The sequence below is a fragment of the Dipodomys merriami genome, unplaced genomic scaffold, assembly GCF_024711535.1.
Source record: "Dipodomys merriami isolate MVZ:Mamm:240054 unplaced genomic scaffold, mDipMer1.0.p SCAF_19, whole genome shotgun sequence".
In the NCBI taxonomy this organism is placed as follows: domain Eukaryota; kingdom Metazoa; phylum Chordata; class Mammalia; order Rodentia; family Heteromyidae; genus Dipodomys; species Dipodomys merriami.
Genome location: NW_027203270.1, coordinates 26839508 through 26860093, shown reverse-complemented (window position 1 = coordinate 26860093; position 20586 = coordinate 26839508). Strand labels below are relative to the sequence as shown.

Sequence of the window (20586 nt, the reverse complement as noted above, 5' to 3'; positions counted from 1 at the left end):
AAAGAAAGAAAACCTTGTCCTATAAAGGCAGACACTGCTTCCTGCAACTTCCTTTCTAGGTTTCACAATGCACAGGGCAGGAGGCCATGAAGTCATCCATCTCCCATGAGGACTGCTTCATAGGACTGTGTCTAAGAATAAAATGAGATGGTACTTGTAAAAGGATTGGTCAGAATGCAGGGCAAATAGTTGTCCTCAAGCAACATTGTTATTATGTTACATAATGTTATGGGTGTTAAATAGTACGCGGTTATTACCATTAGGCTTACAAGAATTCTCATTTCACTTTAAGTAGCATTTCCCTCAATGTATGAGATCATAGAATTTTCTATCCCATAAGAACTCTTACTGGTCCCATGCTAGTTACTCACACCTGTAATCCTAGCTACTCAGGAGGCTGAGATCTGAGAATGGTAGTTCAAGAGCAGCACCCACCCAGCAGAAAAATTCCATGAGACTCTTCCAAGGTATGATTCAAATGGTTGAGTGGCAGGCTTTAGTGAAAGAGCCAAGCAAGAACTCCAAACCTGAGTTCAAGTCCCAGGACTGGCAAAAAATAAATAACAAGGGATTTCCTGCTGAAAGAACAGTAGTCATGTGGACAACTTCATGAACTTACTTGTCATTTGTGAGAAGAACCTTCACCTGGATGCCAGGGGCCATCAGCAGGAAGTCCTTAGGGGCCTTTCCATGCTTTCCTCTGTTCACTGACTGTGTCCATGCCAGGTGTGTTGCTAAGTGCTGAGATGCAAAAACAAATACAAGAACTTCCTGTCTCTCAGAGACTGACGGACTATCTGTAGGGGATTACAGAGACACACCAGCTTTTGGCAAAGTGGAGCAGACTCGGTGGCCATCTTAACACTCACTCCTTCCTATCTATAACCCTGCTAAGTGACAGCTAAGGAGTATCTAAAGAGAGTAAAAGATTAGAAGACCAGAAAGGTCATCACCTAGCAGGAGGGAGACAGACAAGAGAACAAGAGCCTAAGGACAGGTAAACCATGAGAAGCACACAAATTCCCAGCCTACCCACCCCCAGAGAAGCTCAGAATTGGGGGAAGCACCAAGTACCTTAAGAGGAGAAGGCAAAATGAGAAGGGTGGCTGGAAGTTTCTGGAAACAGCCACCTCCCAGATGCTCTCTCCAGCTAAGGCAGCAAGATGCCCTCGAAGACAGCAGATTTGCATGTCTCCAGTAACTGCTAACACCGCAGGCAATGAACCCACTCCAGCCCAGGACACTGAGTTGTAGCAGGTACTTTGGAAATTTCCAAGTGTCTTCATTTTTTACTATCATTTTTATTATTATTATGATGATGATGATGATGATGATGATGATGATGATGATGATGATGATGATGATGTTGTCACAGAGTGGTAACCATTTCATAAGTCCGGTAACAAGTATATTTCTTTTTGGACAATTTCCTCCTTCCTTCACCTTCCCCACCTTCTATACCTGCCCACAAAGTTGCATAGTCCATTTTCCACATACAGTCTATTGGGTACCATGACTGCGTTGGGTTCTCCCTTCCTCCCTCCATTTCTGTGCCACCCCCCCCTTGCTGCACTCCAAACAACAAAAGGCAACAACAACAAACTCTGCAAATAACACCTCCACTACTACCAACAACAACAACAACAACAAATGTTCAAGTCTCTTCATTTTGAGAAGTTCACACAGCCACCAGACTCACTCCTCTTTATGTATGGCCCAGAACTCCTGGCAATGTATTCAGGAAAGCATGGGAAAGGATACTCTTTAAAATATAATTTGCAGTAGTGGAAAGACAGAAGCAATCACTGGTTGAGGGATGGTTAAATAAGCTATATAACCTTCTTGCTAGGGAAAAAAAATACCAGACAATGAGTAATGTCAACAGAGGATGTGGAAAACCCTCAGAACCAGTTACTGGGGACAATAAAAGCAGCGAAAGACCAAGGCACATAGATGGTAGGTTTAGATTGGTAAATGGTTAGAAGATGACTCATTTGAACCGGTAGATTTTAATCTGGATGTCAGAGAAGCTGATGGAAAGGTCATCTTCAAAGGGAACCTAAGCTTGATTTGTGTGTCTTCCTTGTTTATACTTCCAAGGCTAGGATTACAGGTGTACCCACCAAGACTGACCTGATTTTTATATTTCTGTTTGTTGTTTGTTTTATGTTTTGTTTTGGTGGCACTGGTGTTGTGTTCAGGTTGCACTTGCTAGGCTGGTGATCTACTGTTGAGATGAGTTTCTGCCACTTCTTTTTTTACATTGGTTATTTTGAAATAGCATCTCTCTCTCTCTCTCTCTCTCTCTCTCTCTCTCTCTCTCTCTCTCTCTCTCTCTCTCTCTCTCTCTCTCTCTCTCTTGCTCTCGCTCTCTCTTGCTCTCGCTCTCTCTTGCTCTCGCTCTCTCTTTAGCCAGGCCCAGGCCTGAAACCAAAAATATCTGTTTTATGCTTCCCAGGATAGTTGGGAACACAGGCACCAGCCACCATATCTAGCTTCTTCTATGAAGATAGAATCTCATGGATTTTTCTGCCTAGGGTGACCTGGAATCATGATCCTCCAGATCCCAGCCTCTCAACATAGCTAGGAGGACAAGGACACGTAGCTAGGAGGACAAGGACACGTCAGGCTATTGGTTGAAAAGTGGTCTCAAATGTATGCCCAAGTTGGCCTCAGACCACAATCCTCCAGATCTCAGCCTCCCACATAGCTAAAAGGACAGGTATGAGCTGTTGGTGTCTGACCTAGTTTAAACATTTAAAACAATGTATGCATTCTTTCTCAAGATATCTTAACTGCTGCATTAGTGATCTCCCCCCCCCCCCGTTTTTTTTTTATTAACTTAGTTGTACAAAGGGATTTCATTGTGACCATTGACTAAACTAGCTGTGGTCAATGGAGTCCTACCTACTTCTCTCCCCACATCCACCACGGACATCCTAGTCTCAACTGGGAGAAACAGGATGCTTTGGAATGGGAAGGAGCAGATGTGAGGAGAGGGGAAAGCTCCAGCTGCAACCCTGGGTCCTGTGGGCTCCATTCACCTGGGAAAACAAAGTAGCAGTTGTCAAAGAGAAAGTTTGAAAGGATCCAGGACAAGGAAGCCTCTTCAGATCTGGGTAACTTAGACCTCGGGGGCGTGGGGGGGGAGGAGGAGCAATTCCTTCCCCCAACCCCCAGAGATCAGAAGTTCTGGGAGCATCTGCAATGTTCCTACCACCCACCCAATGTTTCTACCCCCACCCCCTCCAGACCCACAGCAGTGGGACAGCTAGAGCTGGAGCAGCAGAATGTACCCTGTGTGGGCCTTCAGCCAACAGCCACCTTGGCACTGGGGACGTTCTGCTATAACTTGGGAGAGCATTAGGGGTGTTAGAGCAGATAGCCACTGTGGGCCATCATGTAGAACTCGGGTCAATAGCATTTGGGCATATCAAAGACATAGCCCAAGCCAGGCACCAATGGCTAGTGCCTGAAATACTAGCTGCTCCAGAAGCTGATCTGAGAGGACCATGGTTCAAAGCCAGCCGGGGAAAGGAAAGTCTGTGAGACTCTTTTTTTTTTTTTTTTTAGGGATTTTGAGGGTGTTTTTTTTTTCATTTGAAGGTAATCTTAATGCTATTAAATTCACAAATATGCTAATTTAAATACCCAACCCTATGTATCTAAAAACACACAATGCATACATACAAGTATCTATTCTCTCCACATGTCAGCGCCCATTCGTACCATGGTTTGGAAATGAAGAGAATAGATTCCCCTTAAACTGCAAGTCAGTAGGTGTTTCTTTACAGTTAACTTTAGCAAAATTCATACAAAATAGTGATTAACAATGATCTTTACCTGTTAACTCACAAGGAAACACCTTCAAAACTGCATTTTGTTAAAGTTTCTGTACTAAAATGTAGAAAAACTGAACTACACAAATATTGAAAAGTTAAAAATTCCTTAATTATTTTTTATTTTTTTATTTTTTTGGGTCCAGTCATGGGGTCTGAACTCTGGGCCTGGGCTTTGTCCCTCAGCTCCTCAGCTCAAGGCTAGTGCTCTACCACTTGAGTCATAGCACCACTTCCGGCTTTTTTTTTCTGCTTATGTGGTGCTGAGGAATCGAACCCAGGGCCTCATGCATGCAAGGCAAGCGCTCTACCACTGAGCCACCTTCCCAGCCCCTCCTTAATATTTTTATTCCTGGTACCACTACCACAATTTACAGGGCAATATACCTGATGTAATAAAAAGAAAAAGACAAAGCTACAACAGATAAAAGAACTCAGGAATATACATCTAATTGACATTACATTGCATTAATCAATAGCTGCACTTTTTGCAAACTGTGGCTATGGCAGTCCTGAACAAGAAGGGTTTCCTGTTTAAGCTGCAGTAACTTTTCTGACTATGGATCATCGTTCCTTCTGTGGCAGATTTTTACAGCTCCTCTAATGCATTTGGGACAACTGTCTCAAAGTAAACTACAGCTTTCCTGACAACTCCTTGCTCTCTCTCCTGCTAAGAACTGTAGCCCCTTTTCTATTGTTTTTAAAACCTTCTGCTACCATATCCACCACTTTCACCACCAGATCCATAACCACCGCATATGGACTGCCAGAGCTTCTTCCACAAAAACTGCCCCCCCTTCATGGGTACATAATTTGATTGCTGTTGTCCACTGTAATTTCCAAAATCATTATAGTTATCGCCACCAAAATTTCCTCCTTCATTGTAACCATCATATCCTCCTCCACCACCCCCATATCCTCCACCTTGGTTTCCATAACCTGGTCCTCCACCACCATACCTCCTCTACTACTATAACCAGGACAGCCGCCATAGTTACCACCATCACCTCCAAATCCACTGTATCCACCATCATCACCTCCTCCATAGCTACCTCTGCTGCCACCACCTCCACCACCATAGCCTCCTCTTCCACCAAAGTTTCCACCACGTCCAAAATTACCTCCACTACCTCCAAAGTTTCCTCCACCACCCATAATGTTGCCAGATCCACCTCTACGACCTCTTTGTGATCCAGCAGACTGCATCTCTTGTTTAGAAAGGGCCTTTTTTACTTCACAATTATGCCCATTAATAGTGTGGTATTTCCGAACAACAATTTTATCAACTGTGTCATGATCATCAAAAGTTACAAAAGCAAATCCTCTCTCTTTTCCACTCTGCCAGTCTTCCATAACTTCTATGGTTTCAATCTTGCCATATTTTTCAAAGTAGTCTCTCAAATTATATTCTTCTGAATCTTTTTTAGTACCACCAACAAAAATTTTCTTCACTGTTAGATGGGCTCCTGGCTTCACAGAATCCTCTCTAGAAACTGCTCTCTTTGGTTCCACAACACGTCCATCAACCTTGTGGGGGTCTAGCACACATGGCTGCATCCACCTCTTTAACACAAGAATAAGTCACAAAACCAAAGCCCCTGGAACATTGTTTTTGTTTTTTTTTTCTGAGGATCTCTCATTACCACACAATCTGTGAGTGTGCCCCATTTCTCAAAACGTTCTCTTAAACTATCACCTGTAGTTTCAAAGCTCAGACCACCAATAAACAGCTTCAGCAGCTGCTCTGGTTCCTTTGGATCATGGCCCTCTATTTTGAGACCGGACTTGCCTCTTCCAACTCGAGTTCAATCTCTGTGAGACTCTTATTTCCAACTAACCAGAAAAAAGACAGAAGTGAAGGTGTGTCTCAATTGGTAGAGCACCAGCCCAGGCCCTAATTCAAGCCTCAGTACAGGCACACACACAAATATTTTTAGCCGGGTGCTGGTGGCTCATGCCTGTAATCCTAGCTACTCAGGAGGATCGAGGTTCAAAGCCAGCCCAGGCGGGAAAGTCTGAGATTTTTTTTTTAGTCGGTCGTGGGGTTTGAACTCTGGGACTGGGCACTGTCCCTCAGCTCTTCAGCTCATGGCAAGTGTTCTACCTTCAGCCACAGCACCTCTTCCAGTTTTCTGGTGGTTTATTGGAGATAAGAATGTCACAGAGTTTCCTGCCCAGGCTGGCTTTGAATCCTGATCCTCTGATCTCAGCCTCCTGAGTAGCTAGGATTACAGGCGTGAGCCACTGGTGCCCAGCATCTCTGAGACTCTTATCTCCAATTAACCACCAGAAAAGTGGAAGTGGCGCTGTAGCTCAAGTGGTAGAACACTCACCTTGAGCTGAAGAGCTGAGGGACAGTGCCTAGGCCCAGAGTTCAAACCCCATAACTGACAAAAACATTTTTTAAAAATGTAAAAAAAATAAAATTTAAAAAAAAAGACATACCCCTTGAGTAAGAAGCTGAAAGTAAGGTGGGTACTTATGTGGCAGAGAGGCAAAGAGAAAGCAGGCATTTCAGCAGGGGGTAGGGGGTAGGTTTGACTTAGGGACTACAGGGGAGGGTGTCAGGGAGAGTCAGCCAAGAGCTAGACTTGGCCCTGAAGATGATGGAAAGTTAAGAGATGTGAGATGATCAGATTTACATCTGAGAAATAACCATGGGTCTGGGGTAGGGCAGGATGATGGAAGTGGGTAGGACTTAGGGGAAGGAGATCAGTTTGGGATCTATAAAAGGAGACAAGAGGGTGTGGAGGTAATTAATGGAAGGTAGGGGTACTTCCCAAATGCCTTATATGGCAAACTGGAGGGATAAGAAGAACAGAAGCACAATGCACAGAGTGCTGCCAGGTGCCAGAAAACCCAGCCAAGTCCTGGGCATCTCAAATGAGCCAGACCCCTGCATTCCCACACTGTCGTGAGACCATGCCTTCTCTTAACAGCCTTACGTGCTCCCTAACTAGGAAGAATCCAATTCTTCCAATTCTTCCTAGTTGGCTTGAAGTCTGGCAGCAGGGCAGGGCAAAGCTGTCCATGCTGTGTGAGCAGCTCAAGGCCACAGACAGACACAAGCCAGGCAGGGATCCATGGCCACTCCAACAGTGGCTCAAGAGCTCAGGCCTTTCTCACCAATAGAAAGCCAGGAGAGGGGGCAGGGCAGTCAGGTTGAGTCGGGATGACCCCTGGTCATCAGGAGAGGAAAAACCAGCCTGACCAGAACCAGGGCAAGCTGTAAGGGAGGAAAAGAGCTTCATCTTCTCCCGTGGGGATGGGCCCCTGTCCAAGCTGAGGGGAAGGGAGCAAAAGTGGACCAGTTCCCCCTCGGGTGCCACATTCCACACCCTGGGAAAGCTAGGCTGAGTAGACTTAGACGTGAGAAGGCTCAGGTCTCTCCCTACACAGGGAGGGGCCAGCTGGCCCTAGCCTTAGCTACCTCTGCCTTCACTCTGCCATAGTCTATATGAACCCCATTTGGGGACCCAGGCCAAGGCCCATATTGCCCGAACTAGAGCGCAGAGAGTGTCAGGTCCACTGAAGAGCAGAAAAAGAGCCTGGCTAGCCAACCAAAGCAAAGGCTCCCTCCCATAGAGGTTCTGCTTCTCACACCCATGGCCTTGAGCAATCCCATATGTGGACCCTCAGACATCACATCACATGGCCTTGATCAGTTGCCCATGCTGCCCTTGGGCAAGACATCATTGCCCTGGCCCCTGGAAGACATGTATGTGAACAGTGAGCTGATTGGACCCCAGAGATGTACACCAGAACAAGCACCCAATCAGAGAGGCTGAAAGACTCATGGAGAACTCCTACAGACTGTGTGGAGCCGATGATTGGGCCCAAATACTGATATGGCCCACAGGCTGCCCAATGAACTTCCGAGTCATGTAGCTTTCTCCTAGAGACATCTATGAATCCCTGTACAAAGTATCCCAACATACCAGGCAGTGCCCTCCTTTGGGACCCCCTCCTGTCTCCCAGGAGTTCTGTTTAACATTTTTTTTCTTCAGTAAATCTTTGCCATTTTACTTCTCCTTATATGACTGTGGACTCATTCTTCAAGACCATAAAAACAAAGGACCTGGTCCAAGGTTGGCTCTTTGTCTGTTTGTTTTCAGTATCACCAGGATAAAAAGAAGGCTGCCCCAGGGCTTCCATGATTGCTTGGAGCCCTAGAGGAGCACCTGGGCCTCTCAGGCAGAAACTGTTCTCTCCTGCCCTGACACACATCCCACTTTTGTCCAACATGGCCTCCCTGGCTAGGTCTGGAGCTCAGGTTACACCTAGCCCCAGCAACTCCAGCATGGGTATTGTTTAATGGTTAGTTTCTGGAAAAGAAGAAGAAAGAGAGAAAGTCGCTTTTGGGGTTTCTTTCTTTCTCTCTTTCTTTCTTTCTTTCTTTCTTCCTTTCTTTCTTTCTTTCTTTCTTTCTTTCTTTGTCAATCATGGGGCTTGGGTGCTGTCCCTGAGCTCTTTTACTCAACTATAGCACTCTACCACTTTGAGTTACTGCTCCACTTCCAATTTTTAGTGGTTAATTGAAGATAAGAGTCTTACGGACTTTCCTGCCCTGGCTGGCTTTGAACCACAATCCTCAAATCTCAGCCTCCTGAGTAGCTAGAATTACAGGCTTGAGCCACTGGTGCCCAGCTCAGAAGCCCACCTTTTGAAATTAATTTAATACATGATTATGGACTACTTTCTATATACCAGCACCTTCTAGACTCCAGACTTCTAGAAGAGGACAAAACTCTCTGTCCTGTTTGGGCTGCCATTCCTGGGGTGGTAGGTAAGTGCCACTGAGGGGAGAGGGGGTCAAGAAAAAGTCTCAGGAGGGGCCTCTGGATCTCCAGGGAGCATGCAGGCAGGAACCCAATGGAGGGACGCCCCTCCTGCTTGGGGTGTTTCAGAGGAGGCTGAGTGCACAGAGCCGGATGTTCTTCTTCTGATAAGGAGCGTCAAGCAGTGATGTTCAGGGTGGGATCCCTCCACCGCTCTCTAGAGAGCAGAGAGGGAAGCTGGAGATGCACTAAGAGGCCAGAAGCTCTGGGAGCTTGTTCTTGAGAAGCATCTGAGTCCTGGGGGTGCAGTAGCACAATGTGTGGGACGCCAGGAAAGCAGAGTCTACAGGTCAAGCAATGGATTTGCATGGGACACAAGAGATGGAGAAGAATCTGGAAGGACCTAGTTTGACAGCTGAGACCAGCATTTTAACTGCAGTCATGATGCAGTTCGGAGTACAGGTCCGTTCCTCTACCCAGCAAAGAATTAAGAGATAGAGGAGTCGCGAAGTACTAAAGCAGCACATTCATTGAAAACAAATTAGAGTACAGAGGCTCCTCTCCCTAGAGAGAGGTCCCAGAGCCTGGAATCGGGTGAAGTCCTCCAGGGAAGTGGCCTTTATGCTTTATTAATTCTCCTCCTGCCCCCATACTTGGTTAGTGAGAGCCCACAGTTTGATTTTGGTCCTCCATTGGTTTCTGCCACTGAGCATGAGTGTGGAAATATTCTCCTTACAGCATTCCCTCAAGTCCCAAGCCCAGACTTACTGCCTTATGGTACATGACAGGCAGAAATCCTCTAGGCCTGATGGGAAAAAAGACTAGTGTTTGTGCAGTATCATGCTTCCATCTTGAGGTTGCCATCTTTTTATTCCTTACTACTTACCCAGCCCTCTAGCTTTCCTTCAGTCCTAGGACTGATCTGTGGCCTGGCCTAACGGATCAGTAGTGGAACAGGAAAGTGACTTCTGATCAGAATTTGCCAATTTCCATCAAGGCAACATTGCTTCTGTAGCACCTCTGATATTGAGCTGAGGGATGAGTTCCATGTCTTCACTTCTGACTGGGTGTGCTGTGCGAGGCTCCAGGGAAAGAAAACCATCCTGCACTGGCTTCAGGCTGTCCAGTGGTGCCTTATAGGCTCAGGGGGGAGCAGGGGAGAAGGGACATTCCTAAGGGTAGCTAGAAGGAGTTTCAAGGCTGGGGAGATAGATGGCTGGGTCCCAGCACCCCTTCTAGCCCTTCCTGCCTTCTCCTGGCTGAAGATAAACATTCATCAGGCAGGAATCTCACATCCAAGAGCTAGGAATGTCAGAAATGCTGAAGCCTAGAGATTGAGGGAGGAGAAAGGATATCGGATGTCTAACTCCCTGACTGGGGCCTAGTCTCCAAGGAAGATTTTGATCAGTGGACAATAATTAATAGGAAACAGGTGCTCAAAACCTCATGGACAACTCTAGCCACCTCACACCTACTCCAAGCAAGATTTCCAATCTACAAGGCCAGTCCCAGCCCTTCCCAGGTATCCAAGCAGCAGCCCCTTGTACCAGCCAAGCCAGCACCAGAGTGGAACAAGAACTAGCCATGGAACCCCATTTCCAGGAAGCCTTTCCTGCCCTGCCTTCACTCCCTCCTGCCCAGGCCCCGCCCTCTCTGATGGAACTCACTGGCCTGTGGAAGGAGATTTCTCGGTAGGACTCATCTGGGATTCAGACAGAGGCCTAGGAGGATGGGAAACGGCTTCAATGCTGCTTACCTATCCTAGCTCAGGACTCACCCAGCTCAGCCTTGGCAAACGCACACACCCAACACAGCACTTCCCGATGGAAGACCTGTGCCTGGAAATCAGAAGGGAAGCTTACAGGATGAGAGGCAAGAGAAGACTTAGATATCCTGAGTTTCCCACACCTACCAGATGCCTATATTCCTTGTCTCTTATCATTCCTCCCCTTGACCATTAAGAAACATGTCAAAGTGGATGTGATGGCACAGACCTGTAATCCCAGCACTCAGGAGGCTGAGGCAGGAGAATTGAAGAGGATTGAGAGTTCAAAGCCAACCTGGACATAGAGATGCATAACAGTAATCTAAGCCTTTTGGTAGTCAACATGAAAGAATAAAGTTAGAACCTAGGGGCATCTTGGCCTTCCTTAGCCCCTCTCATTCCCATTGCCTTCCCATGACCCCAGGGAAAAGATTTGCAGAAGGGACCTGGTTAGGAATTAACAACCAATCAATATGTTGTAGGACCCAACCAATAAAAGTGTCACCTTCTAAAACACCTAATCATAATAAGGACAAGCAAGGACATCTGGACAGAGAGAGCCACTTAGGAATAAGAGAGAATGGACAACTAACTGATGGAGTAGGCAGGGTCATGGTGGCAGCCTTTAAGCAAGATATTTGTCTTCTGAATCAAGTTCTTCCCACTCATCCTCCACCGTCTTGGACTTCATCAAATTCCTGAAACAAGAACCCAAGGAGAGCTGGTGAAGTGGCTTGAGTGGAAAAGCACCTGCCTACCAAGTACAAGGCCCTGAGTTCAATCCCCAGTAACTGCCAAAAAGCAAACAAAGAACCTGAGGAAGCGGCAGCAGGGCAGGCAGTGGAACTGCAATCCTGGCAGGCATTATCTACTGCTGAGCAGAAACACTAAGCAGGCATCGCCCACTACAAGGTTGTAGCCCTAGTGAGTCCGAAGGGCTGTGTGAACCCTGCCCACCATAGACAACAGCAGAAAAGTCTGTATCTTTGCAGGGAAGGGGAGAGAATCACTTTAGAGTACTCAGGTAGGCCCAGAGATGTCTCCATGTTTTAGAATAAGAAACTCTCTCCCCCTCCCTCCCTCCCTCCCTTCCTACCTCTCTCTCTCTCTCTCCCCCTCTCTCCCTCTCCCCCCCCCTCTCTCTCACATACACACACACACACACACACACACACACACACACACACACACACACACACACACACAGAACCATTGCCTAATGGCCAGAGGTTGCTAGAGAACATAACCACATGTATTCCCCAAGCTCAGAAAGAATAAAGGCAGCAGGCAGCCATGCACTGCCCATTTGAATCTTTAACTCCTCTATTTCCTACATGGGGAGCAGGAACTGCTTCTCTTTCTTCATCCCCCACCCCGCCTTAGCTTGCAATATAAAATAAATCCTTGCTACACTCTCACCTTGTGTGGCGCTCCTTCTTTTGGGGGGGAGACACCCTGAAATGCTCTTCATGAATGGATTGCAAGGACCTGCTGTGATCTTGTGTGTTCACTGGGAAGCGGAGGGAAGCCCACATCCTTTCTCTGGCGATAGATGCTCATGCATCTCACACTCCTTACACACATACACACGTCTGCACATCTGCATGTCCTGGTACACACAGGCACACACCTACACCCAAGCAACTCATTCGTTTCACATGCAACACATTTGTTTCCCATAACTTTTGTGAGAATTAGTTTCAGCCTACTGCTTTAGCCCGGCTCTGTGGGTTTGTAGGTTGCAAAACAGAACAGGAAGAAGAGAGACCCTGGGTGCCTGAGGGCCCGCAGCTGGTTTCCTGCAAAGAGAGACATCACGTAGGCCCTCTATAAACAGGCCACCTGCCCACAGGGGACAATCAGATCATCCATCATTCATCCAGGGGTTAGGGGGAAGAGAAAAAGGCAAGCAAACACTGTAGGCTTCTGAGTGACAGGCCAGGATTCAAGGAGGGGCACAGATGATAACAGGGCTACAGGAGCTCCAAGAGCAATTTGAGCAGAAGAGCCAGGAAAGGGGTGGGAGTGGGGGGCAGGTCAAGAAGCAGGGACACTGCGCTGCAAGGGGCAGACCTTGCCAGGAGTAACAACATAGACATGACGGCTGGACATTCCAGTTCATTCTCCTATCTCAAAAACAAAAACAATAACGCCCTCCCAGACTCCAAGAATGGACTTGGAAGTCGGGTACTGGTGGTTCATACCTATCATCCTCGCTACTCAGGAGGCTGAGATCTGAGCAGCGAGACTCAAAGCCAGCCTACGTAGAAGAGTCCCATTGACTCTTATCTCCAATTAACCGGTAAAAAGCCAGAGGAGGAGGCATGGCTCACGCCGTAGAGCACCCGGCTTGAACAACAAAGCCAAGAAAGAACGCAAGGCCCTGAGTTCAAGCCCTGGTATTCAGCATCAAATTTTAAAGGTATTTTTAAAAGACTTTGGCCTCAACAAGAAGCACAGCAAAAGCAAGTCTTTAACAGTTTCATAAGGTGGGGTGTCTGGTGGGCAGAGGTACCCAGAGAGTGACAATCAGCAGTTCCTCCCCTTAGCTCCTCACTGGCTGAGTACCTCATGGTATACTATCTTCCCAAATGTTGCCTAAATTTCAGTGGTAGAATTTAAGATCAAAGCAGGCTTGAGTTGTCTCCACCTTTGTTCTCTTGGGGTGGAAAGGCTTTTAGGGTGTGTACTTTCCGACATGTATGCCATTAGTTTTTTTTTTTCTTTTTATGGTGGTCTACGCTTCTTTCTGCTAGCTGATTCCCTTCTAATATCCTGTTCTCCTTGGGACTTTCCAGATGCATGGACTTTCACAATTACCACATAAGCAAGCCTTTAAGTTAATTGTATGAACCAGTCCTAGCAACTTTCCACTCAGGGTCAGATGCTGTATCTTAAAAAGAGGACATCACTGACTTAATTTCCCATGTTCTGTTGCCTTTTCTTATCAGGCAGCCCTTGACCTTGGGATGCTCTTGCCTTCCCAATGTTGAGATTACAGGTGTACATCACCATGCCCAGCCAATAACTCTGAATTTTTTTGATCATTTCCCCCAGCTGATTCTGAACCTCCTTAAAATTGGCAAACCAAAACATAAGATTCATTGAACACCTGTGCTGAATCTCTGCAAGAGGCATGGGAAAGACACAAAAATACAGCAGCCAGGAAGTAGGGTAATCAAGCAGAAGAAGGGCACACTAGCATGGCCAAAACTTGGGGGATAAAGTAAGAGGCTCAGTTCCAGACCCAGTTTTGTTGCTTCTTATCTGGGTGACCTTTGGCTCAATCTAAACCTCCAGCTGCCAAATTGTCACAGTCTACAAGGGTCTGAGATTTCAGGTGAGTCAGCCAGCCAGGTGCAGGGTGCCCCGAAGCTGAGAACACAATTTATTTGCAAGCTAACAAGTTTCTTCCCAATGTTTTAAGGAAGACCAGAAACTTTCAGGTCAGGGAACAAAAGAAGAAAAAGACTTCAGCCGGGCACTGGTGGTTCATGCCTGTAGTCCTAGTTATTCAGGAAGCTGTGATCTAAAGATCACAGTTCAAAGCCAGTCCAAGCAGGAAAGTCCATGAGACCCTTAGATCCAATTAACCACTAGAAAACTGGAAGTGGAGCTATGGCTCAAAGTGGTAGAGTGCTAGCCTGGAGCAAAGGGAGCTCAGAGACAGCACCCAGGTCCTGAGTTCAAGCCCACGACGAACAAAAAAACTCTATTACTCACTACACAAAAAGCAACTTGAGCTTCATGCTGGCACCAAATCTTCCTTCCCCTCAAGCACAATGAGTACAACACAAAGCTTGACCTCCTTGGTCGCTACACACATGACCCACTTTGTATCCCCGATTTGGGAAATCAAGTCTCTTACAATGAGCCTCAGGCAAACCTACAAACCTATCTGATCTGTACTCCAGAAATACTTTCATTATTCCAGTAAGCCCACCTTGTTCATAGAATAATTAAACCAAGTTTTAACCAAGTAGGGAGTTTAATTAATTAATTAAAATTCCCATGTACAGATTATGCAGTTTATTTGATGTGGGGAAGCCTTTGGTCAGTCCCTAATATTCTCATCAATTGGGTTTAACTCATTGTGTGATCAGCCCTTAATTTTGTAAATTAATGCCTTCCCCACAAAAAAAGAAAAAGAAAAAAGAAAAATGGTAACCTGGCACTGGTGGTTCATCCCTGTAATCCTAATTACTCAGGAGGCTGAAATCTGAGGATCACAGTACAAAGCCAGCTGGGGAAGGAAAGTTCATTTATTTCCAAATAACTATCAAAAAGCCAGAAGTGGAGCTGTTGTTTAAGTGGTAAAGCACCAACCTTAGGGAGGAGAAGGGACAGAAAGCCAAGTAAGAGTACAAAGCCCTGAGTTCATGCTCCAGTGTACGCGTGCACGTGCACAACACACACACACACACACACACACACACACACACACACACACACACACACACACACACACACACACACACACACACACACACACAGGTGCCCCTAAAAGCAAGGTAAAAGTTGATGTGCTTAATTTGCGATAAAGTGAAATGTTTAACCTCGTTGAAAAGCAGCATAGCTGCTTTTAATGGGCAGCATTACAGGGGTTGGGGGGGGTGGAAGGGGGGGACCGGGAAGGGGAAGGGGGGGATGAATCAGGCATCTGCAGTTCCATGGCTTTTCCTCAAGGTTGGTCTTGCAAAGGACTGTAAGAGTCCACAGTAGGAAACACTATCTCTATCTTTCAGTGCAGATGGCTAGTAACACCTCCCTTAAGGAGACAGCACAGAAGAAAAGTCCTTCCAAAGTGTATATACAGGCATGCAAGAGACCCAAGGAGGGAGAATTGTCTCCCAACACACATGGGAGTGTCACCACTCATCTCCAAAGGAGGTCATAAAGTTTAAATCTGATAGCTGGAGGGCGAGTTCCTAGGATTATGAGGGGTTATTATAGAGGAGATAAGACAAGGAGGCAAATAGTCCTGCCTACGATAGAAAGTGAAAAATGAGACACCTCTTATAACCCAACTTGTAGTCCACAAACAGGCAAGTAAGAACCTACTACCCCTATCATGGAGAGGGTGGACAAATGGAGAGAGGAAGGATGGTGAATAATATAGTCAATGTGCATAGAACATGGAACTAGGTAGCTTGAGGTGATGAGTAAGGAACATGATAGGAGGGGTAACATTTGTTAAGATAGAGTGTACTAATAAGCTAATAAGATAGAGTATGCTAATAAGCTAATAAGATAGAGTATGCTAATAAGCTAATAAGATAGAGTATGGTAATGAGCTGATGTGTTGGACTGAAATTCCTTTATACAACTAAAGGTAATAATTAAAAAAAAAAACAAAAAACCTTAGCATGGATCCAAAGCTGCAACTCCCAAGACATGTGAAGAGTTTCTTCAGATAACTAAGATAGTCACAACCTTGGAACAAAAGGGGCAAAGAATACAAGCAACCAATTCTCAATGTAGGATATACAGAACTCACTGAGACAAAGAACGTGTTCTGCTTCACTCACAGAGAGAGAAATGCAAAATAAGATTCACAAGCCTATAATCCTAGCTACTCAGGAGGCTGAGATCTGAGGATCGCGGTTCAAAGCCAGCCCAGGCAGGAAAGTCCATGAGACTCGTATCTCCAATAAACCACTAGAAAACCGGAAGTGATGCTGTGGCTCAAGTGGTAGAGTGCTCAACTTGAGCTGAAGAGCACAAGGACAGCGCCCAAGCCCAGAGTTCAAGCCCCATGACCAACAACAACAAAAAAAAGATTCCCATAAAATGTCTTCTTTCACACATCATATTGATAAGGGTGAAAAGGGTCACTAACTTAGGATTCATTGAAAATATAGGGAACTAGCACCTCATACATTGCTGGTTAGAATAAAATCAGTGTAAGTCTAGGTATCCCAGTAGGTATCACAGTTTTAAATGTAATTCTTGTTTTTGTTGTTGTTGGTTGTGGGACCTGGGCACTGTCCCTCAGCTCTTCAGCTCAAGGATAGCACTCTACCACTTGAGCCACAGCACCACTTCCGGCTTTTTTTTCTTTTTGCTTATATGGTGCTGAGGAATCGAACCCAGGGCCTCATTCATGCAAGGCAAGTGCTCTACCACTGAGCCACCTTCCTAGCCCAAGTTACAGGAATTTTTAAAAGGACATACAAGACTGGGGGCAGAGGATCCTTCTAGAAGGGGGCCTGGGAGACTGGCATGAGGCTGTTTTATTGTGTATTCTTTGGACTTTTTAAATTTTTGAACTGTATGATGCATGTATAGTCTCTTCCAGATATACATAATACTTTTGTAACAATAAACATGACAACTTGAATCTTCAGATTTTTGTTTGGGGTTGTATTGAGGCAGGGTCTCCCTAGATAGCCCAGGCTGGACTCAAACTCTTGCTCCTCCTGTTCTCAGCCTCCTCCTACGTGCTGGGATGGCAGGGGTACACTACCACACCCAGCTCAAATGTTCAGTTCTGACAAGAAGCTTGCATCAGGTGTCTCTCCAAGCTCCCAGCTTTGCATCTGGTGGCTTCTGGTGACCTTTTGAGTACAGCTTTCTACTTTGCCCAAAGCTATGCCCAGGAAGTGTGTGTGTGTGTGTGTGTGTGTGTGTGTGTGTGTGTGTGTGTGTGTGTGTGTGTGTGTTTCACTTCTGTGACAGCCATGTTCTCTGACTCCGGCTCTGTGCCAGGTGCCTCATCTAGAGGCCCAGCCCTGAGGGAGTGCCTCACAGAGTGGGAGAGGTAGGCAAAGATCTCTACAAATACCCATAAACCAGAGGCTAAGGCAGAATAGTATGGAGTTAAGATTAATAAATAAGTGACCATGTGGCCAGCTTGTGTTTGAATGAGCCACACCTGGGCTGGAGAGCCACACCTTAGCCAGGCCCAGTTATTTAATCTTCCCAGAGCTTTTGTTCCCTCCCCCCATCACACACTATGCTGATCAGACTCAGCACAGCATAGGCAGAACTCAGACCTTATACCCAGGTGGCCCCGGCATGACTCACAGACAGCATTGATTTTTATTTATGTTAATTTTATTTTATTGGTGTTGGTCCTGGGGCTTGAATTTAGGTCCTAGGGCACTGTCCTTGAGCTCTTTCGCTCAAGACTGGCATCATTTGAGCTACAGCTCCACTTTGGGGAGGGGGGTTGCTGATTAATTGGAGATAAGAATCTCATGGACTTCCCTGCCCAGGCTGGCTTCAAACCACAGTCCTCAGATCTCAGCATGGGCTTTTGCCACTTTCCTCTGTGTGTGTGTGTGTGTGTGTGTGTGTGTGTGTGTGTGTGTGTGTGTGTGTGTGTGTGTGTGTGTGCGCGCACATGTGCATGCCAATCCTGGGGCTTGAACCACCAGAGCCTGGCTTTTGCCACCACTGATTTTTTGTTGTTGTTGCCTGTCCTGGGACTTGAACTCAGGGCCTGAGCACTGTCCCTGAGCTTCTTTTGCTCAAGCCACAGCACCACTTCTGGCCTTTTCTGTGTATGTGGTACTGAGGAATCGAACCCAGGGCTTCACGCATACTAGGCAAGCACTCTACCACTAAGCCACATTCCCAGCCCCTACCACCACTGATTTTTTTTTAAAGCCCTATCAAGCAAGGTCAGTACTTGGCCTCAGAGCCTTTGCTTCTTCCCATCTGCAGAGGGACTAAGGAGACTAAGCTCAGAAGATTTGTGGTGGATGGTGGGAAACTTTTTTCCTTTAAACCCAGTACCTGGCACACTTTCAGCCGTCTCTAGTGGACAACTGATCTCACCAATCAGAGGAGTGGAGGCCAGATGCCCATCGTCCCCACATGGGACAGCCAGTCGGGTTTTCATGAAAGGTCTTCATGAAAGCCGCTCACTCTGTAACCTGTGCCACGCGAGGAAGAAGGAAGGGGAACACACTCTTCTCAAGAGCTGAAAAGGAATCTGGGGGAAGGAGATTCCTAGCACAAAGAAAGCTACCGGAAATGGCCTGGCTGGAGAAAGCATGTAGGCCAGGCATTCATGAGCAGCCCAGACAGAGAGGTCATAAATCTGGGAGAGAGTTGCAGGCCCAGAGCTGGAAAAGGCAGGGGCTCTCGTAATGCGCCATTCCCGAATGGTGCCTGCCGTGAGCCTATTAGCCAGGAAAGTTCTGGAAGAATTTGACAGAGTTGCCTGGAGGACCCCCTGAGGTAACAGTGACAAGAGTCACCCAGGTCCTGGTCAGGTCTTGGAAAAGAGGGAGCACAAAGGACACTGAGCAACAGCGTTCGGTACACACCCAGCAGCTGGCCCCAGCCAGTCTCGATTTTATGGCTAAAATCAAGGTGTTGGTAGAAATGCATTGCTTGTGGAGGCTTGAAGGTGGGCGGCCCACTTGCCTTTCCAAATTCTACAGTCCCCTGTGGTCCTTGGCCTTCCACACACTGTTTCTATGGTCATATCTCCTCTCTCTGACCTTGACCAGCTAACCCTAACCCTCTTCCTCAGAACCAACTCTCCCCAGACAACCTGGAAGCCAACTGGAGTGGAAATGGAGCAAGGCACTGGCCATGTCCTATAGGCTTTCCAGCGCTCTGCCCTAAGGACACACTTCCCTGCAACCATACTCTGGAGATGACAGGCACTACTACTATGCCCTAGGACCCCTGCCTCTGTCCAGGCTGTCCCCTCTACCTGCAGCACACTCCCCCTTAGCTATCATACATCTTAACCCCGCCCCTTCTCCAATGCCACCTGCAGAGAAATAGCTAGCTAAAGATACGCACCTCCTGTACCCCAGAGCCTGTAAATAGGTACCTTCCATGGCAAAAAGGCTTTTAAGATGGGAGGTAGATTCTTCTATTGAGTGCAATGTCTTTGCAAGGAGGAAAGGGCAGTCCAAGATCAAAGAAAAGGGACGAGACCATGGAAACGCATTGATACACAGTGACAAGGAAGAGACCACAAGCCAAGGAATGCAGCCAACTCTCTCTGAGTTGGGAAAGCAAGGAAGTGAATTCTCCCTCTTCCCTCACCCTCTTGTGAGTTTTCAGGAGGATCACAGGTCTACCAACACCTGGATTTTAGTCATACGCCTCCTTTCGTACTTGGGACTTCCCAAACTCTAAGAGAGTCAATTTGTTGAAGTTGGTAACCTCTTAGTCCTGCAGGCCTCTTTGTCTTCCTTGCCCAATACCCACCCCAGCCCCCTCCTTCCTCTGAGCCCCTCCGGTGCTTTACCTGAGCCTCTCCTGTGTGGGAAGGATGCTGCCTCTCCTTTACCATACCCTGCCCACAACCTGCTGGAAGTCCAGCAACTTGTGAGCGCTCTGTCTTGAGGTCTGTCTTAGATAGTTAGGGGAGGGAGGAACTTTTGGGAGGGGTGGGGGAGTCTGGGATTCTCCTCTATCCCCATCATTCCAGCAGGGAGAAAGGCTTTAGCCTGGGAGGGGGGAGCAGGGCAGGGAGGACAGGAGAAAGAAGCAACCAGGCTTGACCCAGGCTCCTCACAGAGACTTCACTCCTCACACAGGCCCACACATGGAGAGGCCCAGAACTCATTTGCCTTTGGTCCACCACTGGTTTGTGGGTTGCACAGGGCAGGATGGAGGCTGGCCAGAGGGTGTGGCTGGCAGGACCGCCCCCCTCGCTGGTATGTTTGTGTGCCTGGTACTGCCCCCACAGTTCTTCCTCATCCCACCTGGCTGAGCTGGCTGTGAGTCATCCCACATTCTTCCCTCTCCGCCTTGTCCCTCACTCCAACAGACCCTGGCCCGGCTCAGCTCCAGCTCCACACTGCTCTGGCTCCCGGCAGTCTAAGCACTAAGCAGGGCCCACCTTTAGGGTGATCAGGGCAGCTCTCATCCCCATGGTTCTCCACAAACAGCAGCAGCAGGCTCTGATGGTCCCAGCCCAGATCTCCAGAGGCTAGCCTGACCTGCTCACTGTCTCTTTACAATCATTTTTGCACTCCTTATTAAATTCTTCTAAGGGAGATTGTTTACCACGCAGTGTCCAAATGAGGAGACTGAGGATCAGAGAGGTGAAGTGCTGGGCCACACGGGCAGGTGGCCATCGAACTGATTCCAAAGGCTGCTGCTGCAGCTTACCCTCACATCCTCCCTGAGTCAAACTCAGGGAAAGCAAACGGCTGTGTAGAACTCTCTGCATGCAGAGTCCAAAGCCCTGCTGCTTTTATCAGCTGGCTAGTCTTGAGCAAGCCCCTCA

The 20586-nt window shown here is 47.2% G+C and overlaps 1 pseudogene; it reads right to left on the bottom strand.

Annotated features, from left to right (window-relative positions):
- Positions 1-4539: 4539 nt before the first annotated feature.
- LOC138830536 (heterogeneous nuclear ribonucleoprotein A3-like) lies at positions 4540-18228 on the bottom strand (annotated as a pseudogene).
- Positions 18229-20586: the final 2358 nt, after the last annotated feature.